This window comes from Cervus canadensis, chromosome X, assembly GCF_019320065.1.
Source record: "Cervus canadensis isolate Bull #8, Minnesota chromosome X, ASM1932006v1, whole genome shotgun sequence".
In the NCBI taxonomy this organism is placed as follows: Eukaryota; Metazoa; Chordata; class Mammalia; order Artiodactyla; family Cervidae; genus Cervus; species Cervus canadensis.
Genome location: NC_057419.1, coordinates 141,463,220 through 141,486,432, shown reverse-complemented (window position 1 = coordinate 141,486,432; position 23,213 = coordinate 141,463,220). Strand labels below are relative to the sequence as shown.

The following is a 23,213-nucleotide window of genomic DNA, read 5'->3' as shown; positions in this document are numbered from 1 at the left end:
CTTTGAACTTTAAATTGATTTTTAATTACATAAATAATATCTGAACACATTGTGCTTGTAAAATATTGCAGTATTACAGATAAGACTGTGAAGATGTCTTTGACCAACCTGGCTTCTTCCACCTCAGACCCCTTCCCAGAGATAACCAGTTTTGTGGCTACAACTTTTCAGAGCTTTATCTATACTTTTATACGTATATTGTGTGTAACTATGGGAATATATCTACTATGTCATTTGTTTTTACAGATTCATAGTATTCTATAGTTTCTATTTCCCTACTAAATAACATTTAGTTTGCTTCCAGTCTGGGGTTATTATGACAAATACTGCATTGTACGTGCCTCCTTGAACATGCTTGCCAGGGTTTCCAAAAGGGTATAAAAATTGCTGGGTTATGGAAAAAACACACATCTAAAATTTTATCAGTTACAACCAATTGCCTTCCAGAGAGCTGACAAATTTAATTTCCTGAAAACCTCACTAACACTTGATATTTTTTGGGTTTAAACCTGAATGAAACTTTTGGCCAACCCAACAGTTTGTTTTGTTTTTCATGTTTGCCAATCAGATAGTTGAGAAATAGTGTAATTCTTTTGTTCTTGTTTTAATTTGCATTTCCCTTGTTACTGCTGAGATGGAGCATCTTCCTCATGTATTTGTTGAATCTGTCATATATTCTCCTCAGTGATGTTCACATCCCTTGCTCACTTTTATAAGACCTTTCCAATAGTTTTTTTTTTTTTAAAAAACAGAAGAGAGCAGGATCAGTTTGCACAAAAACACAGAAATCAGTCTACCAAGTATCTTGTCTGTCCTTCCTCCCTAACACAGATCCTGAGTCCCACCCAGACCAAAATGACCCCTTTTTGCTATTACTGAGAACTCAAGAGCATAGCTATATTAGGAAACAAATTAGCAAGGCCCATTCTCACCACAGTTCTGTGTTTCCCTGGACTGTGAGTCTTTGCTATGCCAGCGTCTTGACACTGAATAGCCAGCAGGTACTGCCAGTCAGATTCGCTCCAGTCAAATACAAATCTGATATGTGATGAAGCATAAAGGAGCATGAAAGGCAGCGTGTGAACTGAATGTTATCTGCTGCCCGTGCAAATGGCAATTAGGACCATTAAATTTCAGTTAATCTTCATTAAGAACATCTGTTGTCTAGCCCACATGAGAAAACCAAAGATGGGGTTGGGTGATTGTGACCACTCCCAATAAGTAGCTGTATCAACGAGTTTCCTGCCCACCCTCAGGCATAAACTGAAAGAGATGTGGCAAGGAAAAGTAGGAAAAGTATAACATGTGATATATACTGATTAAGGAATAAAACTAGATGTACAGCATCTTCAAGACTCTTGGGTATTATTTGAAACCAGAGTGCTTGTAAGCTATGGCCCTTATGGCGAAGAAGATGAATGATTAGTCCTAGTGAATTTCAAGATCACCAAATGGGGATTCCAGAGTCTCAGCCAAAACTGGCTCTTGAGTGGCCCTCTCTGCTCTTTTGGTTGCCCTATCCCATACATCCTCCTACTCTGTCTACTGGGGTCCTGATCTTTACTGGGGGACAGTGAATACAAATCATTTCAAATCACCACTACCAACATGTTGCTTGACTGCCATCCTTCTGTCTCACATGTACATGACATCTTCTGCCTTATCAGTCTCCCAGTTGGCTTGTATCTGTGATGGAGCAGATGTTCTCACCAGTTCCCAAGAGGTATTAGGGGAAGGGGAAGGACTTCTGCACCTTTGTCTGAGTTTAGGCAGGTTAAGTTCTTCCTTACATCAACTACTATGGTGATGGTCTTCTTTTCTAAGTCAGTGGCAGGGGGTGGGGGAGTCAGATAAGGAGGTAGATAGGTAGACAAGTAGTGTAAATTATGTTCCTTTGTATAGGCGTCATGTAGCTTACCTTGGTAGCCTTACCACAGTTGTAATTTTCCATTTGTTTGGGTGACTATTTGATCAATATGTTTGCCCTACCAGCATGTAAGCAACATGAGTGCCCAAACCATGTCTGTTTTTGTTCATCAGTGTACCCCCAGCACTTGGCATGGCATCTACCACATAGGTGCTAAATATAATTTTTTTACCAAAAAAGCCAAAAAGTTGTGATTCTGATGTTTTTAAAATGAAGAAAAGCCAAGTATTCAGGCAGAAGTATATGAAGAGGCAGGGGCTTCCCTGGTGGCTCAGACAGTAAAGAATCCGCCTGCAATGTGGGAGACCCGGGTTTGATTCCTGAGTCAGGAAGACCCCCTGGAGAAGGGAATAGCTACCCAGTCCAGTATTCTTGCCTGGGAAATCCCATGGACAAAGGAGCCTGATGGGCTACAATCCATGGGGTCGCAAAAAGTCAGACATGACTGAAGGACTAAGCATGCACACACACATGGGAAGAGGCATTTTTCAAAGGTAGGGCATCTTACCATCTCTCTACTCTCATCCCAAGGAGACATCTCACCCTGTGAGTCTGCCTTTGTATAAGGCTGTCCCTTGCCACAGTCTAGAGAAGGAAATGGCAACCCACTCCAGTGGGTTTTTTTTCCAGTGCCTGGAAAATCCCATGGGTGGAGGAGCCTGGTAGGCTACAGTCCTTGGGGTCACAAAGAGTCGGACACAACTGAGCGACTTCACTTCACTCACTTCATACTTTATCACTAGAGAAGGAAATGGCAACCCGCTCCAGTATTCTTGCCTGGAGAATCCGATGGACAGAGGAGCCTGGTGGGCTGTGGTGCATGGGGTCGCAGAGAGTCAGACATGACTGATATGACTAAGCATGCACGCACTTGCCACGGTCATCCCCTAACTTGTCAATAGTGCTTTCATCTATGAAGGTTGTGAGTGATCGAGAATGAAGCCTACCTTTGATAGTTTACTATTTTCCTGTGATCTCAACACCACTGTCTTCTCCACAACAAATGCTCATTAGCAGGCACAAGCCTATCTTGCTCCTTGGGGCCTGAGGGTAAAATTGTGCCAGCAAGTTGTGTAGCTGAGATGGCCAGTGGGGGTAGGGACTGAATACCACAGGGAACTATATTTACATTAAAATTGAAACAAGGACATACCAGTACATTTCTTGTATCATAATTGCTCCTAAGATCTGCCAAAATATCACTCAGTGTCTCTCAAAGAGAATTGACATAGAAGGAGAAAAGGATGAAAGGTAATGCAGATGCTGGAAATGGAACAAAGATGGCATTTTGAACAAATTTTAACTCAAACTTTGATTCTAGAGAATTCTTAAGAACTGAAGTAGTGATGCTTTCTCCACCTCTTCTCAACCATTCCATTTTACCTCTTCAAACCCTGCTCTTTTCCCACAATCCTTTTCTTGACCTCTTATCTATTACTATGAATTCTTGCAAGGCCTTTCTTATATTTCTGTCCCATCGGCAGAAAAAAGAAGATTCCAACTGAATCCCTAGCCTTTCCCATATGACCCAGGATCCTGATACAGAAATGAGGAGCAAGCTGAAATCATGAATGTAGCAGCTCCATGGTTGCTACTAACTGGAATACCTCTTTTTCATAAAACCCAGAGATTTCCATGGAGACCATTGCTAATCCCTTAAACTCAAGACGTAGATAACACAGTTGGCTTGGTTATCACTAATTTTATTTTCATGCTTATGTTTTCCATCATTCACTGAGGGATAAAAACAAGTCAGCTATGATAAGGGTAAACCCTGGATTAGCATTGTGTATTATAGCTATAAATTTTGCTGTAAATGAAAGGTACAAATGATTTGAAATCAGTTATAGAGGAAACAAGAAGCTATAAATGAACCTTTGATGGAAAATAACTTGTTTATTTCCTTAGCTGGGTATTTGGGATTGGTTTATGTTTCACATTTTATAAGGAGATAGTTCCCAATGGACCTGAAGATTGGGTTTATAATAACAGTTTAAGAGCCTAGCTGAAATTAATAAAACCAAACTTCAAAAGGTGTAGAAATGAAAGCAGGAGTTTGAAGTCTAGCTATTTTAAAGATACTAACAATTTCCCCTCTTAGAAGCATGAAACTTTTTTAGGGCCAAAGCCTTTACTCATCACCCAGTTTCATTTTCCATGCAAAATAAAATCTCTTCTTATTGTAAGTGATCTTTTAAACTCTGAACATCTCCCAAGCAAGAAACTCATTGCTTTTTATTGTCTAAAAAAACACACATAATATGTTAGTCCATTATCATTTCTGGGTGATTCAAGCAATCCAAAAGCATAAATAGAATTTTGGATTTATTTGTGTCTTTTTTTGTAGAAAATGAAATTAAAAGATTTTAATTTTGGCAAAATCAAATTTATTATTATTTCTATTTTATGGCTACTGTGATTTGGGTCTTGCTGAAGAAGTCCTTCTTTACCCAAAGATGATAAAAAGTATTCTTCTATATTTCTTCAAACATTTTTTTTCTTTTATGTTCATCTTTTTTGCATGTTTTTGATGTAAGCTTGGAGGAAGGGTTTACCTTTTTTTCAAATAGATAGGCAAGGTCTCAATCAAATTTATGAAATAATTACTTGTTTTTTTATTGGCAAGAAATTTCATCTTAACTGTCAATTCATCTATAAGTTCCATTCATGGACTAATTTCTCTATTCCTGTCCTGCTGCTGCTGCTGCTAAGTCAAGTCAATCGTGTCCGACTCTGTGCGACCCCATAGACGGCAGCTCACCAGGCTCCCCCGTCCCTGGGATTCTCCAGGCAAGAACACTGGAGAGGGTTGCCATTTCCTTCTCCAATGCATGAAAGTGAAAAGTGAAAGTGAAGTCACTCAGTTGTGTCTGACTCTTAGCGACCCCATGGACTGCAGCCTACCAGGCTCCTCTGTCCATGGGATTTTCCAGGCAAGAGTACTGGAGTGGGGTGCCATTGCTTTCTCTGGTTCCTATCCTAGTATTACCGTATTTCAAATACTATCGTCTATTTTGACATCTGATATTGTAAGTCCCCACTTCTTGGGAGTTCCCCCCAATATCATTTGCTATCCTTGTAGATTTTATCTTCTATATGAACTTTAGAATTGGTTTGTCAATTTTCATAAATGTTCTATTGAGACTTTTATTTGCATTGCTTTGGATTTTATATCTATATTTAGGGAGATTTGGAATGTTTAAAATCTAGTTTTAAATGAAAATCTCTTATTTTATTCAATAAAGACTTTATAGTTTTCAACCCAAGTAAGTCCAGTGCATTTCTGAAATTTATTCTTTATTGTTGTTCTGTTACTAAGTAGGTGATACCATCCAACCATCTCATCCTCTGATATCAAGATATCTTATAATTTTGCTTGCTTTTGTGAGTGGAATGCTTTTATTATAACTGTTTATAAATGACTATTTCTGGAGTCCAGAAAACTATTATTTTTGTAAATTTATCTTGTTTGTGGCCACCTTGCTGAACTATCATTCTGGAGCAAATGGTTTTTTAGTTAATTTTCTGAGTAGACAATCATACAGTATGAAAACAGTGACAATTTTTTCCCTTATTTTACATAATTTATTCCTCATTTTCTACTCTTACTGTAATCTCATTACTTTGCAAAGCTACATGTTTAAAAGTTGCTTCTTATAAATCAAAATCTCTTCTGAAATTTTTTGTCCAATAGTTCCAGTTCAGTTTTTTAGAACTAAACAGAATAAGATAAATCCTTCTTCTATAGGATAACCACTCAAATATTTGAATATGTTTATCATACTCTCTACATCTTCAGTTTTCCAAGATAAGCAACTCAATTATTTTCAATATATATACCTTTCTCACCCTGAGTCATCTTTCTTTAATTGCACTCCATTTTGTAAATGTTCCTCTCAAAGCATAATGTCCAGATTGGAAGAGAGTTCAGATATTGTCTGACCCTTGCAGAACATAGAGAAGCTATACATTGCAATGTTAAAGCTAAATGCTTTAAAAAATTTTTTTTTGCAATGGAATCCTTTTATAAATGAAGTCTTAGCCAGAACTCTAATCCTTAAAACAGCTAACTGTGAAGTTTCTCTTGTTGAAATGAAAGGAGGGTGAGAGGTTATAGAACCTTTATCATTTCAACTTCTTTCTTGTTTCCCAAGTAGCCAGCCCAAGGAGAATCCTGAGAGTCTGAAGAACATTTGAAAACCATGAATTGAGTCCAACTTCTTCAGAGATGATGTGGACTAGAGAAGAGAAATGACTCACTAAGGCCACACAGTTACTTAGCAAAACTGATAGAAATAAACTTTAGGTCTCTTAACTTCCATTCCAGAGATCTTTTAATGATGTCATACTATTCCTCACTATTAGCCATCCCCCACTTTAATGACTCATATTAACCTTAAGATCAACTAAAGTCCTAGGGCCACTGTTAATATCCATTTTGTTCCATCTTATACTGTTGAATTTGGAGATTTAAACATGGAACTTTATTAAGTGTCTTAAATATACTCTCTCCTAGAACTCAAAGGAATGTTAGAAATCCTTTGTTTTGGCACATCAGTCCTGCCTTTAAACTTTTTTCTAAATCTTGATTCTGTCATTCAATATCAATCTCTTTTGGCAAGGCCCTTGAAATAAGACTATAACTTGTACTGATTTTCAACCCCAAGTTCTTCAATTTACCAACAAATACATAACCAGGACCTAACTTCAAAAACTTCAGACTCACATTTTATTTTTGTGGCATTTCTCCTCCCTTACCTGGAGAATTCCTATTCATCTATTGAGACTCATTTCAATTGCTACCTCCTCTGTGAAGTGTTGGGCCTTCCCAGGTGGCTCAGCGCTAAAGAATCTACCTGCAATGCAAGAGACACAGGAGATGTGGGTTCGATCCCTGGGTGGGGAAGATCCCCTGGAGGAGGAAATGGCAACTCACTTGCAGTATTCTTGCCGGGAAAATCCCATAGACAGAGGAGCCTCATGGGCTACAGTCCATGGGGTCATGAAGAGTTGACATGACTGAGCGACTGAGCACTGTGAAATGTTACTATGTCCGAATTCCTCATCCTTTAAGCAGTGTTGACAGGCCCCATTTCTATACAATAGAATTGTATTAAATAACATACTTCCTCTGCTATTTTATGAATTCCTTCAGGTCATATATTCTTTGCATCCCCAGGACCTGAGCCTGGGTCAGCAGGTGGACTGTGGTGACTATCTACTGAGGAAGACTGTGAGGTTGGGTAGGAACTCAGTGCAAGTGTTGTGAGGCATGAGCCATGAGCTCAGGAGGCAATGTTTTGCCAAGCCTGGCCCAGGGCATAGTCAGTACTCAAGTATGTTTTTAAATGTATTTTTGCATCCAAACCCTGAGATGTCTACTTTATCAAAAGAAAAGTAAACTGGGCATAGCTTGTGTCAACCCTTATTTGTGTCTACTATCATAATTTCTCTTGAGTATTCACAAACAATATTCTAATAACCCTTTTAAGATATTTTTTTCTGGGTACCAACATCAAGTTAATTATTGGTTTGTATTTTCTGAGATATACTTCTTGCCCTTTTCAAAAAGTAGGACAACATTTTCTTGTCTTTAGTCTTCTGGCGCCTCTTCCATTTTCCAAGAACTTTCCAGGTGGTGGTGACTCATTTGGAGAAAATGGCCCTTTTCACTCGGACCTTTCAACAGCATTGTTTGTAATGGTCAGGGGCCATGACTAGGAGAGCTGTTTCTTGGAAAATGTCTATTTGAATTGGGCAAATCAGAGGCTGAAGTCAGGATGGCCAATAAATGTGTTATTGACAGAGGCCTGGCCTAGAAAGACAGCCAAGTCTAGGGAGGCAGTTTTCTCTGAACCTTGGCCCAGCAAGCATTTCAGATGGCTCTTCCTGTCTCTCTTCCCTTCCCCTTCTCTTGGCTCCATGTTCTCCTCTTGCTCTAGTTTGTCTCCTCTGAGCTGAATTTGGATGGCTAAAGTGTAACCTCAGCACAAAAATGACCAGAAAAATGCACATCTGCCCTTGAGTTCCAGATGAGGACCTAGGTCAGTGACTGTTAGTGACAGAGAAAATAAACAAAACAGTTTCAAGAAATTGCAGATATTAGGTTAATAATAGATACACTTCAGCTGTATATATGTGAAAAAGAGAATATCAGCTATGTAGATACACACAAAAATACAGTAAAATGATGATTCATTAGAATACTAAAAGCAACAGATTTTTTTCTGAACCTACCACGTGTCCAGTCCTGTGCTAGATACTGAGAGGAGACAAAGACATGATCTTAAAGATGTTGCAGTAATTTTTAAAAATCTTCTATCTTAATAAGTCTTCCCTTGTAGCTCAGTTGGTAAAGAATCTGCCTGCAATGCAAGAGACCTGGGTTCGATTCCTGGGTCAGAAAGACCCCATGGAGAAGGAAATGGCAACCCACTCCAGTATTCTTGCCTGGAGAATCTCAGGGACAGAGGAGCCTGGTAGGCTACCGTCCATGGCATTGCAAGAGTCGGATACAACTTAGTGACTAAACCACCACCATAATAAGAGAGTGGCAAATAGCCAAAATCTGGTGTTCAGGCTTTTTTTTTTTTTAAGAAGCCTTTTCTTGAACAAGATTGGAACCAAAATATAAGTGAATTTTTAAAAAGGCTAACCTTCAATGACCGGAAAATGAAATTCATCTAAACTCTCTGTTCCAACTATGGATTAGTTAAATGACCCTTGATCTGTGTACATGCAAAGAAAATGACATTGCTGTGACTGCAGCTTGTCTTCCCACCCAGCACTGTGGTTGCTTTGCAGAAGCTGCAGCAGGTCTGATTTTTACTGGGACTGGGAAATCTTATCATGCAGGTTCAGCCCAGCTCAGGTTCTTGTCCCTGTCAGTGTGAATCTCACCACTTATTTGGTCAGAGGTACAGTGAGAAGTGGGCCTTCAGCCCTTTAAGGGGCTGTGCCCTGTTGCTATAAACCATTGAAAGCCTGATTCCTGATCCCAGCAGCTCATGCAAGGGACAAATGTAAACAGGAGCTGCTTTGCTCTCAGTGGAAAGGTTTGAGTTGAGCTCCTTCCAGGCGATCACACGGGCTGCCATTTTATACAGTCTATTTCTGTCTTCCTGTACACATCCCTCAATTTGCATTCCTGCTTAAACTTGCCACTAGTCCTGCCTCTCTGTGTGGGAGGTGGAATGGATTTGAAGAAGGGAAAAGAAAAGCCTTTTTGTGAGGAGGGGGAGAATACAGGACTTTCACTGGCTGTTCCTCCTGGATATCCTGAGAGAAGCATTTTGTCTTCTGGCCTCCTTGAGGGTTGTCATAGAAGCGCTCATTTAGCATGGGTATAAGCCTTACTTCTTTATGCATTTGACTTTTGGCTGAGTTTGAACCAATTTGGCTCATTTAAAAAATGGTGATTTGTGTAATGGGAAGATGAATGGCAAGAAGAAGGTGGAAACTGAACTTTAAAGATGGTTTACATGAAGAGAGCATTTCAAGGGACCATCAAAAGCCCTCAGATATCTTTCAGCAGATTTTACGGAGTATGAATTGTCTACTATTAGAGCTTTATTCCTTAAGGTTCAGTTATGGTCCTCTCTAGGCATTACCTCCAAGGCTGGGTGGGATGCGTTATTAAGCTATGAACACTCTAGCATGATTTAGCTTATCAGAAATTTGCAGGCAACTGATCCCTTCCCAGTAACCAGTTGGCGTTCCTTGCCAGTACATTTGACTTGGATGATGTCCCCCATTCTTAAGGGAAACTAATTTAATTGTGTAAATTCGCAATCTTAACAGACTCAAAAAGCAATTGGTATGAGTCAAAACTTGGAATGGCTAAGCAGTTTAGATGCTTGTATAAACAAGGTCCAAAAGTCAATTTTTCAGGCCATTAAATGTAGGTCAGATGCAAGAAGAGAACTAAATTGTGATAGAAGGGACTCAACACAAAAATGTCCACCGGACTAGCAGCTCCTTGAGGATGGGAGCTGTGTCTGTTACTTTCTGTATCCCTGACACTTACCATGGTGGCTGCCTTCTCACAAGTACTCAGTGAGTGCTATTCAGGAAGTAAACACAGTCAGAACAAAGAACAATTTTTTTTGATGGAAGGGTTGATTCTGGAATGTATTACCAAATAATGTTGGGGAGTCCTTTATTGCAGAGATTTTATGAAAGAAGGTAGGTATTACTATGCACAGAATGTGAAAGTAAAGTGCTCTATAAGGGCAGAGAAATACAATGGATTTTCCTTCTAGTTCTTGTGCTATGAAATAGGGTGAAGATAGTTCATGCTGGGTGTCTCTTTTTGTCTGTCTCTCTCTGTTTTTTGTTTCTTTCTTTGCCAAAACCTAACTTACTTTAGCAGCTTTTCTTTTTTTTTTTTAATTTTCTTTTTTTTAAACTGTAGTTGATTTACCATGTTGTGTTAAATTTTGCCAACTTTTCTTGGCCCCAGCTTATTTCCCCTTAGGTCACACAGCTTTTACAAAATAATTATAATAATTTGCATTCATATAAAAAAAATAATTTGCATTCATATAGCATTAATGCTTTTCAAGGCATTTTCATACGCACTTTCTCTTTTTGTTCTGAATTTGAAAGAAATCCACTATGAAGCAGTCAAAGTAGTATTAGTTCCATTTTTCAGATGAGGAATCTGTGGTATAGAGTATTTAAGTGACTTGCTCATGGTCACATTGCAGTGTGTGACTGAACCAGAACTAGAAGTCAATCCCTTGGCGCAATATCACACCAAGTCTCAAAATTCAGGAATGGAGGTTTGTTGGGAAAATAGCAGATAGTGCTACTGTCTTCATGATTATAATCCTCATACTTTTTATGTTGTTTCAAATTCCTTCTTTATACTACTTTCTAGGCCTATGAGCCCAACATTTGAGAAATGGCCAAATCAGATATTATAGCAACTGTAGGGTATCAGTTTATCCTAAGCTTTTTTTTTTCCTTCAAATATGAAGTGCACACTTAAATACATTTCAAACAACATTGGGTAGGACATCTTTCTGTCTCTGCTTAAGCCAGCTGACACAGAAGTCTTCTGAAATATATTGCCCCAGAGTACATCTTCTCTTTCTCTTACAGCTTTCTTTGACAGTTATGGCAAGAGGACCTCTTGCTGATATTTCATTGAGTCTTTTCCTTCCTGGAGTTGGCAGCTTTCTCACACAGATTCAAGAGGCAGCAGGTCTAGTGTAATTACCAGTCCAGACCCTATTTGGTGTCCCAGAATGGAATGAGTAAGGCAGTGTTGTACTGGAACCATGGATGAAGCTGGACCTCAGAGCCTGTGAAGGATGCCAGGACTAGAAGAGCCAAGAACTTTGCAAAAACCAGAGGTCTAGGCAGGCTGTGAGTCATTAACCAAAAAAGCAGTTAGGAACTAGGAAATAAGCTTCTTACTGGGGTTAAAGCAAGGCCAAGTGTCAAAAACTCTAAACAGCAATGAACAATGGTAACAACAACAATACCACCCTAGAAAATGAGATAATTTTGGCTTTCACCCAGAAGCCTGCTAAAATTGAGCTCATTTTAGGGAGTGGTCAGCCTGAGATCCATAGGTGGGAGTAAGGAAGCCATCTTTACAGGTGGGGAGTGGAGAGTGTGGTGGTCACAGTAAAGGTGCTACCTTGACTGTCAAGAAATGTCCTAGAGTATGGTTTCTCAACCCTGGTACTATTGACATTTTGGTGCAGGGATAGTTCTTTGTTGTGTGGCATTGTTCTGTGCATTGTAGGATATTTAGCAGCATCTCTGACCTCTACCCACTAGATGTCAGTAGCATCCATCCAACCTGTCACAACCAAAAATGTCTCCAGATAATGTCCAATGGTCCTTGGGGAGTTAGGAGGAGGTAAAATGGCCCTTGGTTGAGAACCACTGCTCTAAAAGCTATGGATTGTGAAAGCTTTTTGGTCTGAAGCATTCTAGGGTCCACAGACTTCTAAATTATCTTCAGAGCAGGAAATCTAAGGTAGCAGGTATAAGGATCTGTTGGGAAGTTAATCCCAACAGATGTTCTTTCACATCCAGTGCCAGGCTCATCTCTCCCATTAAGCACTATTGCAGTTCCTAAGAATATTGAGCCTTCAGAATTTTCTTGAAATCCTACTTAATTGCAAACTGAAGGGTAGATTTTCTCATGGTTTTCATTCCTGGTTTACATGCAAATTGGGACAAATGTGAAAATATTGTTTGCAAATGAGTTCTAAAAAACATGTTAAGTTCCTGTTTTCATTTTACCTTGAATTTAATTTCTTCATTTCCATTTCTTTTTACTTTCATTCAACCATATCATTTACAGTGGAAGTATATAACTGATGAGGTGGAACACCCAGAGGCTAGGAATAAAGGAGAGAGGCTAGAGAACTTTGACTGGGGTCATTTGGTAAGAACTAAGTCTAAGAACTTCTGTTCTGGGAAATACTGCAAAGAATATTGTACCCACTTCTCTGTCTTCTGACTCAGCCACTTTTCTTACCAGATTTTTTTTAAAAAAAGAGTAAGGAAGAAGTCTATGCACTCTTTTTCCTCATTTTTGCTCGTGTGGTGGATTTTCATAGCTGTCAGAAGTAAGGGTCCTCTGAAGGCCTGTCAGAACAGTTTTGTGGACAGGGTATAGTGGAAATGGCGTTGGACCAGGAGTCCAAACCTAGATTCTAGTCTCTTTCCCTCTTTATAGATATTTGATCTTACAAATCACATTACCTTGACTGAACCTCAGTTTCTTCACATGTAAAATAGAACTACCCGTTTGTCTCCATGGTAACTTTATGATTCCAAAGAGACAAGGGGGTGGAAAGCAGCATGAAACATGGAAGAGCTTTTACAAATGCAAAATGATATTAGTATTATCACTTAATTATAGTTCACACCTCTTCAGTTATCCTTACCCAAGTGTCACAGTGCCCACCGGATAGATGTCATAGTCAAGGCTATAATAACAATTCTTTTCTCCTACCTGCAGCAACAGACCTACTCTCTAGGCCCTCCTCTCCAGATCTACTCTCTACTTTCTACCCTATTCCACCCTGCTCTGTGCCCTGGGAGGCTGCCCCTTATCAACAGGCTCCCTTGTCTCCAAAATTCCAGTAGTGTTTGGTCAATGGGAAACATTGGCAAGGAGGAGAGCAGTGAGGTTAGGCTATTTATTCCCTGGTACCCTGCCAGCAAGGGCGCTGGTCATCCCTTCATTGAAGGTCACAGCTCCTATCAGGAAGCTCTCTTTGTATAATTGTCATGTTCTCTCCTGGGTTCTGGTATCTATTACCTCTCCTCTTTCAGCTCTAAGGGCGGTAATGGTTCCCATTATTACTAGTCCTGAGATACTTCAGCATGTCCTATGGTTTCTTTATACCCTGCCCATACTTTTGTAATTTGTTGCCTTTATTAAACTCTACTCTGTTTATCTACTCTGAGTATGTCACGTGTTTGTTTATTTGTTTTTACTAATATCCTGACTGATATACTACCCACCAAATCTCTTTCTTTACTTCTCCCCTGACTTTTTATTGTAGTAAAATATATACTTATAAAGGATGGAACATTATAGAAGGAAATGCAGTAGGTTTCTGGTCGTTAGTATTCTGTGCAGCCGTGTGGAGAGTTAACTCCTAAGTCACCACCTCTGAGCATCTATAATCAAGCTATCTGTTCCCTACCAATTGCACCATGCATTCTCTTTTGTCTTATCCACAACCAACTACAGAGGAACATTTAGAGGCCACAACTCTCATGCCTACACTCTCCCACAAAGTTTGTATCCTTGCTAAATTCCAGCATCCTGGGAGGCAACTGTCTGATGCTTACTCCAGCCTATGGTTTGCTGTAAATCAGCTTGTACCCCTTTGCTTCCCTTGGACTAAGTTTGCAGAGAATGAGCTTATATCCTTTTGCTTCCCTTGGACTGGAGTCTCAGGAAGCCTGGGAAGGGGGGTACAGTTAAGCCTCTGGGATTCCATGACAGCTGCCAGCATTCTGGCCCTGATGTCTCTGCTTATTAACTGTGTCCAACCTGGAATGTTTTGTAGACTGTCAGAGCTAGAAGATACCTCAGAAATCAACTAGTCCAGAGGTTCTAAACTTAAGGTCTATAGATAGGCCACAGGGAAATCCTTAAACTCCCTACATTATATGCAAAATTAGCTATTTCTGTACACAGATGCATTTTTCTGGGAGGAAAATTCATAGCTTTCATCAAATTCTCAAAAAGGCTTGTAAAGGAAAAGAAACATAGACCACAAATGGCTCTAGAACAGCATCCTCACCTTATAGGAGAAGAAACTGAGGCCCAGAGAGATAGCAGCTTATTGAAGATTTCAAGTTAAGTCTAAGCTTTAACCTTAGAACCAAGGTGGAGTTTACGTATGGCTCAGGAAACTCAAACAGGGACTCTGTATCAACCTAGAGGGGTGGAATGGGGAGGGAGATGGGAGGGAGGTTCAAAAGGGAGGGGATATATGTATACCTATGGCTGATTCATGTTGAGGTTTGACAGAAAACAGCAAAATTCTCTAAAACAATTATCCTTCAATAAAAAATAAATTAATTTTTAAAAAAAAACCCTTCCTTCCTCTACTTAATTCCAAAGCCATACTCCCACTCTACTTTGTGCCCAGTAGATACCAGATAACTGTTAACATGCAATTGATAATTGCAGTGGGCCCTATAAGTACACTTGCTTCTCTTAATTGACCCTACTGAACAGAATCTGGTGCTGTGTAGGGCTCAGGGCCAACCTTAGAGCTTAGTGGTGCCAAGGGATCAGGCAGGGTTTTTCCATCCCAGTTCCCTCTGATGAATGGAGTTCTGTCTCGTCCCTGTTTCTCGGAGCCAACTTGTCCCCAGGGCCCTGTGGAGGGGCAGGTGTCAGTCCTGGGCATGGACTCAGAAGCCCAACTCCAGAGCCTCTGCAGCTGTTCTCATCCCTGTGAGGCCCCAAGTGGGAGCTGACACAGACTCTCGGAAAATGGCAAAAAAAAAAAAAAAAGCTAAGGGAAAAAACACCCTTGAGCACTGAGGGGTTGCCAGGCTTCCAGGGGATCTGGCATAGCCTTGCTCAGGTTATTAAATCACACTAGCGCCTGGTAAAACAGAGGATAAAGTCTTATTCCTTGCCATGTCCCCTTCTATGGCTCTCTTTCCCAGGTCACATGTCTTTTTCATACTATCCAGGATCCCCTACTATATTTCCTTACCTCTGTCTCCCCATGTAGGAAATAAGTACCTTTGCCGTCTAGCTTAAGTACCCAGCGTAGCAGAATAAAAGCAATCTGGAGTTCTAGTATCAGCTCTGTAACTAACTAGCAATGTGATCTTGTACAAGTTGCTTAATCCTGATGGGCTTTCATGCTTCATTAATAAAACATGAGGCTGATGAACCAAATGAAGTAATGGAGGTGATATCACTTGACAAATGCAATACAACCAAAAGATGTGTGGGGTCATTATGACCTCTCACCACTCAAAGAAAAATTATTTTAAAAGTTGAAAAGAATAACCTTAAGGGCCAATAGCCCAGCTGAGATCTGGCTGCCTAAATTTCAGTCTAACTGGGTTTTTCGGGGGGAAATTCTAGAATGAAGTGGGATGAAAAGTCACCATTGGCTTTGAGTCCAAGACCAGTGGAAGGAATCAGTTGACAGAAATGTGATTTATTCCTGGAGTTTCACATGGTACTTTACTTCCTAGACACCTGTGAGAAGAGCTTCTAAGGACTAGTCACTCTTCACCAGGAAAAGAAGAGAGATCCAATCAGATCTGGTGCTGGAGGATAAGAGGGAGTCAGCCTTAATATGACTTGCGTAGGAGTAGTTAAACTAGCTTGCAGAGAATTTCCAGAGGGTGGCTCAAGATAGTGGGAAGAGACTATCAATAATCCCTCCCTGCACAATCAGCCAGTCCACACTGTTTCCTAAGGTGTGCCGTGCTTTGTTCAGTCATGTCCCACTCTTTGTGACCCCATGGACTGTAGCCCACTAGGCTCCTCTGTCCATGGGATATCCCAGGCAAGAATACTGGAGTGGGTTGCCATGCCCTCCTCCAGGGGAGCTTCCTGATCCAGGGATCGAACTCGAGCCTCCTATGTCTCCTGCATTGGCAGGTGGATTCTTTACCTCTGAGCCACCAAGGAAGCCCTAAGGTACCACAAGGCAAATCATGGTCACTGTCTTCAAGAACTTTTCAAGTATCTTTCAGGGAACTCTCCTCAATACTCTGTAATGACTTATTTGGGAGAAGAATCTAAAAAAAAAAAAAGAGTGGATACATGTATATGTATAACTGACTTACTTTGCTATCCAGCTGAAACTAACACAACACTGTCAATCAACTATACTTCAATAATTTTTTTAAATGAAAAAATTTGCATGAATAAAACTTCTTAAAAAGAAAAAAAATGAAATGCATGCTTTGATGGTTGAAGGGGAGAGAAAGGATAAAACCCATAGGGTAACTAAGGTGCTTAAAGAAATGGTCTTTAGTTGGGGAGGGCATTGACATTGTGTTTCTTAATGCATATAATTAGAACACAAACAGATCTAGAATTTAGTAAACAAGTCAATCTTTTATCTCTTATGACTTTCTCTAATAAGTGGTGCTAATGGTCACTAGTAAACTCCGAGAGTTTGTGATGGACAGGGAGGCCTGGTGTGCTGCAATTCATGGGGTCGCAAAGAGTCGGACACAACTGAGCAACTGAACTGAACTGAATGGTCACTAGTAGTCTAGAATCACGTTATTATACTCTAATATCCTTAATTATGACACTAAGTTTTAATTATCATGGTTCTTAGACTCTTCCTACTCTTATTACAAGATATTACAATAATATTTTTTAAATATTTGACTTTCTTAACTTAGTGAAGATACAACAGTGAACAAGACAGATGAGGCTCTACTCACTTGGATCTTATATTGTGATGCTGGTGGTGGTGGTTCTCTTAGACTGGAAGATAAGGAAGACTTCACAATTGAATAGGTGAAATTTGACTTCTGCTTCTGCAATATGGCAGACTAAGTATTCAAAAAATCTTCCTGCTACAACTAAATCCTGGATAAATTATAGAAAAATTTTTCTTTACATTTCTCTTTTTTGACAGCTTTATTAATATATAATCTACATAATATACAACTCATCATTTAAAGTAAATTCAATAGTTTTGGTATACTCTATGATTAATGTTTTTGATTCTGGTAAAATGTATATTATAAAAATTTATCATGTAACCACTTCATATGTACAGTTTAGTGGCATTAGTTATATTCACAGTGTTGTTCAATCATCACTACTACCTAGTTCAAGAACTTTTTATATCACCCAAATAGAAACTCTGTTACCTTTAAGCAACAACTCCCCAATCCCCTTTCTCCTAACCTGTAGTAACCTTCAATCTATTTTGTGCCTCAATGATGTTGTCTATTCTAGATATATCACCTAAGTAGAATTAAATATAATATTTGTCCTTTTATGTCTAGTTTATTTCATTTAGCATAATGTTTTCAAAGTCCAATCTACATGTATAAAAACTGCATTTTTTGTAGCTGAATTGTATGAATACATCAATACAGTACAACTCTACTGTATGTATATGTCACATTTTGTTTACACATTCATCTGTTGGATATTTGTTTCTACCTTTTGGATATTGTGAATAATACTATAATGGACATTACATACAAGTTTCTATTTGAGTTACTACTTTCATTTTTTTGGTATATATACCTAGAAGTAGAATTGCTGGGCCTTGTGGTCAACATTGACATTTTAGGAATCAATGAACTAAAATGGACTAGAATGGGCTAATTTAATTCAGATGACCATTAAATCTACTACTGTGGGCAAGAATCTTGTAGAAGAACTGGAGTAGCCCTCATAGGCAACAAAAGAGGCTGAAATGCAGTACTTGCGTGCAGTCTCGAAAATGACAGAATGATCTCTGTTTGTTTCCAAGGCAAAGCATTCAATATCACAGTAATCCAAGTCTATGTCCCAACCACAAATGCTGAAGAAGCTGAAGTTGAATGGGTCTATGATGATCTACAAGACTTTCTAGCGCTAACAACAAAGAATGATGTCCTTTTCATCATAGGGGACTGGAAAGCAGAAGTAGGAAGTCAGGAGATACCTGGAGTAACAGGCATGTTTGGCCTTGGAGTCAAAATGAAGTGGGGCAAAGGCTAACAGAGTTTTGCCAAGAGGGCGCACTGGTCATACAAACACCCTTTTCCAAGAGACGACTCTACACATGGACATCACCAGATGGTCAATACCGAAATCAGATTGATTATATTATTTTCAGTCAAAGATGAAGAAGCTCTATACAGTCCACAAAAACAAGACCAGCAGCTGGAGCTGACTGTGGCTCAGATCATGAACTCCTTATTGCAAAATTCAGACTTAAATTGAATAAAGCAAGGAAAACCACTAGACCATTCAGGTATGACCTAAATCAAATCCATTATGATTATACAGTGAAAGTGACAAATAGATTCAAGGGATTAGATCTGATAGACAGAGTGCCTGAAGAACAATGTGCAAAGGTTTGTAACATTGTACAGAAGGCGGTCAAGAGAAGAGGAAAAAAATGCAAAAAGGCAAAATGGTTGTCTAAGGAGGCCTTACAAATATCTGAGAAGAGAAGCAAAGCTAAAGGCAAAGGAAAAAGGAAAGCTATACCTATCTGAGTGCAGAGTTCCATAGAATAGCAAGGAGAAATAAGAAAGCCTTCCTAAGTGATCAATGCAAAGAAAGAGAGGAAAACAATAGAATGGGAAAGATTAGAGATCTCTTCAAGAAAATTAGAGATACCAAGGGAACATTTCATGAAAAAATGGGCACAATAAAGGACAGAAACAATATGGATCTAACAAAAGCAGAAGATATTAAGAAGAGGTTGGCAAGAATACACAGAAGAACTGTACAGAAAAGATCTTAATGACCTAGATAACCATGATGGTGTGATCACTCACCTAGAGCCAGACATCCTGGAGTGCAAAGTCAAGTGGGCCTTAGGAAGCATCACTACGAACAAAGAAAGCTAGTGGAAGTGATAGAATTCCACCTGAGCTATTTCAAATCCTAAAAGATGATGCTGTGAAAGTGCTGCACTCAATATGCCAGCTAATTTGAAAAACTCAGCAGTGGCCACAGGACTGAAAAAGGTCAGTTTTCATTCTAATCCCAAAGAAAGGCAATGCCAAAGAATGCTCAAACTACTGCACAATTGCACTCATCTCACACGCTAGCCAAGTAGGCTTCAACAGTATGTGAACTGAGAACTTCCAGATGTTCAAGCTGGATTTAGAAAATGCAGAGGAACCAGAGATCAAATTGCCAACATCTCTTGGATCATAGAAAAAGCAAGAGAGTTCCAGAAAAACATCTACTTCTGCTTCACTGACTATGCGAAAGCCTTTGACTGTGTGGATCACAACAAACTGGAAAATTCTTCAAGAGATGGGAATACCAGACCACCTGACCCGCCTCTTGAGAAATCTGTATGCAGGTCGAGAAGTAACAGTTAGAACTTGACATGGAACAACAGACTTGTTCCAAACAGGAAAAGGAGTATGTCAAGGCTGTATATTGTCACCCTGCTTATTTAACTTATATGTAGAGTACATCATGTGAAATGCTGGGCTGGATGAAGCACAACCTGGAATCAAGATTGCCAGGAGAAATATCAATAACCTCAGATATGCAGATAAAACCATCCTTATGGCAGAAAGCAAAGAGGAACTAAAGAGCTTCTTGATGAAGGTGAAAGAGGAGAATGAAAAAGCTGGCTTAAAACTCAACATTCAAAAAACCAAGATCATGGCATTTGGTCCCATCATTTCATGGCAAATAGACAGGAAACAATGGAAACAACAATAGAACTTTATTTTCTTGGGCCCCAAACTCACTGCAGATGGTGACCACAGCCATGAAATTAAAAGACACTTGCTCCTTGGAAGAAAAGCTCTGGCCAACCTAGACAGCATATTAAAAAGCAGAGACATTACTTTGCTGACAAAGGTCCATATAGTCAAAGCTATGGTTTTTTCAGTAGTCATGTATGGATGTGAGAGTTGGACTATAAAGAAGGCTGAGCACAGAAGAATTGATGCTTTTGAACTGTGGTTTTGGAGGAGACTCTTGAGAGTCCCTTGGACTGCAAGGAGATCAAACTAGTCAATCCTAATGGAAATCAATCCTGAATATTCATTGCAAAGATTGATGCTGGAGCTGAAGCTCCAATACTTTGGCCACCTGATGTGAAGAGCCGACTCATTGGAAAAGACTCTGATGCTGGGAAAGATTGAAGGCAGGAGGAAAAGGGGATAACAGAGGACGAGATGGTTGAATGGCATCACTGACTCGATGGACATGAGTTTGAGCCAACTCCAGGAGATAGTGAAGGACAGGAAAGCCTGGTGTGCTGCAATCCATGGGTCACAGAGTCAGACACAACTGAGTGACTGAACTGAACTGTGATTCATAATTCATATTGTGATTCATAAGAAGAAATGAATCTTTGGTTTTTGTCCCTGTTTTTTGTCAAAGAGCTCTAAAAATTCTTGGAATTTTCCAAATGATGAGAGCTGTAAAGATGTTTCTATTATGTCAGTGAGGTGACTTTTGGAAAGCACCTGAGGATGGGGGCTAGTTCCTAGGAGAATCAGCCATGTGATTAAGGGGTTGAAATTTTCAGCCCCATACCCAGACCTCTTGGGAGGGGAGAGGGACTGGAGATTGAAAGGATATCCAATTACCAATGATTTAATTAATCATGCCTATGTAATCAAGCCACCATGAAAAGCCAAAAGAGAGGGTTTGGAGAGATTTTGGGTTGGTGAACACATGGACAGCAAGGGAGATTGACATCTTCAGAGAAAGCATGGACACTCCCTGCCCTTTCTCCATACCTTGCCCTAAGCATCTCTTCCATCTGGCTGTTCCTGAGTTATATCCTTTTATTATAAACCGGTGATCTAGTAAGTAAATATTTTCTTGAGCTCTGTGAGCCACTCTAGCAAATTAATCAAACACAAGGAAGGGGTCTTGGGAACTTCTGATTTATAGTCAGACAGTCAGAAGTACCCATGACCACCTGGACTTGTGATTGGCATAGGAAATGGAGGAGCTGGGGGCAGACTTGTGGGACTCAGCCCTTAACCTGTAGGATCTGTTACTATGTCTGGGTAGTAGGTAGTGTGAGAATTGAGTTGAATTGTAGAACACCCAGCTGGTGTCCAAGAATTGTTTGTTAGTGTGGGAAACCTCCCCTGCCAACACACACACACACACACACACACTTTGGGATTGATGACTGGTGTCAGTGAAGTGAGATTTGCTAAAAGAGCCCTGGATCACAGAAACTTGTGATTTGGAAAGAAAAAGGATAAAAAGATCGGAGAACAATGTGGAATCAAAGGTCATCTTGTCACCCACAGTACGGAGCAGCCGCCATGCTGCAATTACTTCCTAAAGGTGAAAGTTACCAATGGAATTTAGAGATGGCTCCAACTCTTGGAATTTAGTCACTGGATGCATAAGGAAATGTAAACTCATAAGACAGGCAAAATATTCACTCCCTTGGTTATTGTGATCTATAGTAGATAAACTAAAAGTAAACAAGAATAGTGTGTTAGATTTTGATGCTAGACAAAAAGCAGATTTCAGTGACTCAGAGCTGCAACTGCACCACCACCACCACCACCACCAAGGTTAAAAAGTGTGCAAGGACAACAGAAATTACCTTCTAAGACCTCTGGTTACCAAGACAGGTAGTCAGCGTGGAGAGAGGGAAAAACCAAGAAACTACTGATACTAGGAAGTGTAGTGTGAAGGAATTGTCTCATTTTGTGGATCAGTTTCATCAGCTTCCCGAAAAACCTTTACCAAAATGGATTATGAGGGTGACTAATTTAGAAACTGTGTCTTTGTCTTTGGTTTTGGGGAAGAGCATGTTTGGGTTGACACAGGGCCCACAGGTCACTATGAAACAATCACCAATGTCTATATGTGATTCAGACAGAAAGCAGGTTCTTCCCAAGGGAACAGCCAGTCTGGTGGACTGGGTAAAGTGCACTGAAAGGTCCATTTACCCTGAAAAGAAGGGCTGTCCATCTCCCCCTCTGAATGTCAAGTAGAGTACCCCAGATTAAGCAGCTGATGCTTGTATGCAAGCCATGGAGGACTGGCTTTGTGATGACTGGAATATCCATTAGCTGATTATGCCCATTATCCAGGGCTCTTTCACATGGATACCCCTTATAATCTTACTGTTGCAAAACTTAAAAAAACAGTTCTGGAAGCGTTATGGAATTTTCTCCCTCAGTTTCCCCTCGGGTCTTACAGATGCTAATAAAAACATTAGGTTTGGGCTCCTCAGTGGCTCAGTGGTTAAAAAATCCACCTGCCAATGCAGGAGACATGGGTTTGATCCCTGGTCTGGGAAGATCCCATATACTGCATAGCAACTGGGCTCATGTGCCACAACTATTGAGCCTGTGCTCTAGAGCCCAGGAGACACAACTCCTGAGTCCATGTACTGCAACTACTGAAGCCCTCGTGCCCTGCAGCCCATGCTCTGCAACAAGAGAGACCACCTCAATGAGAAGCCTTCACACTGCAACTAGAGAGTAGCCCTGCTCACCCCAACTAGAGAAAAGCCCACGCAGCCACAAAGACCCAGCACAGCCAGTAAAGAAAGAAAATTATTTTTTTTAAATCATTAGGTTAATTAACAAGGGATTAGAGAGGGGCTAAGGGGAGAGTCAAGGGACTCTTCCCAACAAGGTGAAAACTTTGAAATGGTTACTGGGAAGTGAGATGAATAAAGCAAGTATTCATAGGAGTGAAACAAAGAGGAAACAGGACTCATCCCAGCAAGGTGGAAATCTTTAGATGGTCATTAAGAAATGAGGCTAGACATTGATGGGGTCAAAGTGTCCTCCTGCTGGTTCCCCAGCATTAGAGGACCCCAAAAAAGTCTGCTCTGTTTACTCCAATGGGAAGAAATTTCACCCCTGACCTATAGCCAGTTGGTCAGAAGTATAGGGAACAACAACCTGGGCTTGTGACTTATCTCTGAAGGGTTAGGGGCAGTCTTGTAAGACTAAACCCTGAACCTGTGGAATCTGATGCTATCTCCAGATAGTGTCATAATTGAGTTGAACTGTAGGACACCATGCTGGTATCCAGGTTTTACTTATTGGAGGTATGGAGAAACAACACACACAAATACACACACGCACACCCTCAGAAGTTGAAATTGGTTCC

At 40.1% G+C, this 23,213-nt stretch overlaps 1 protein-coding gene across 15 annotated transcripts in view; it reads left to right on the top strand.

Moving 5' to 3' along the window:
* DCX (doublecortin) overlaps positions 1 to 23,213 on the top strand; it is a 361,602-nt gene that overhangs the window by 300,468 nt on the left and 37,921 nt on the right. The window lies entirely within an intron of this gene.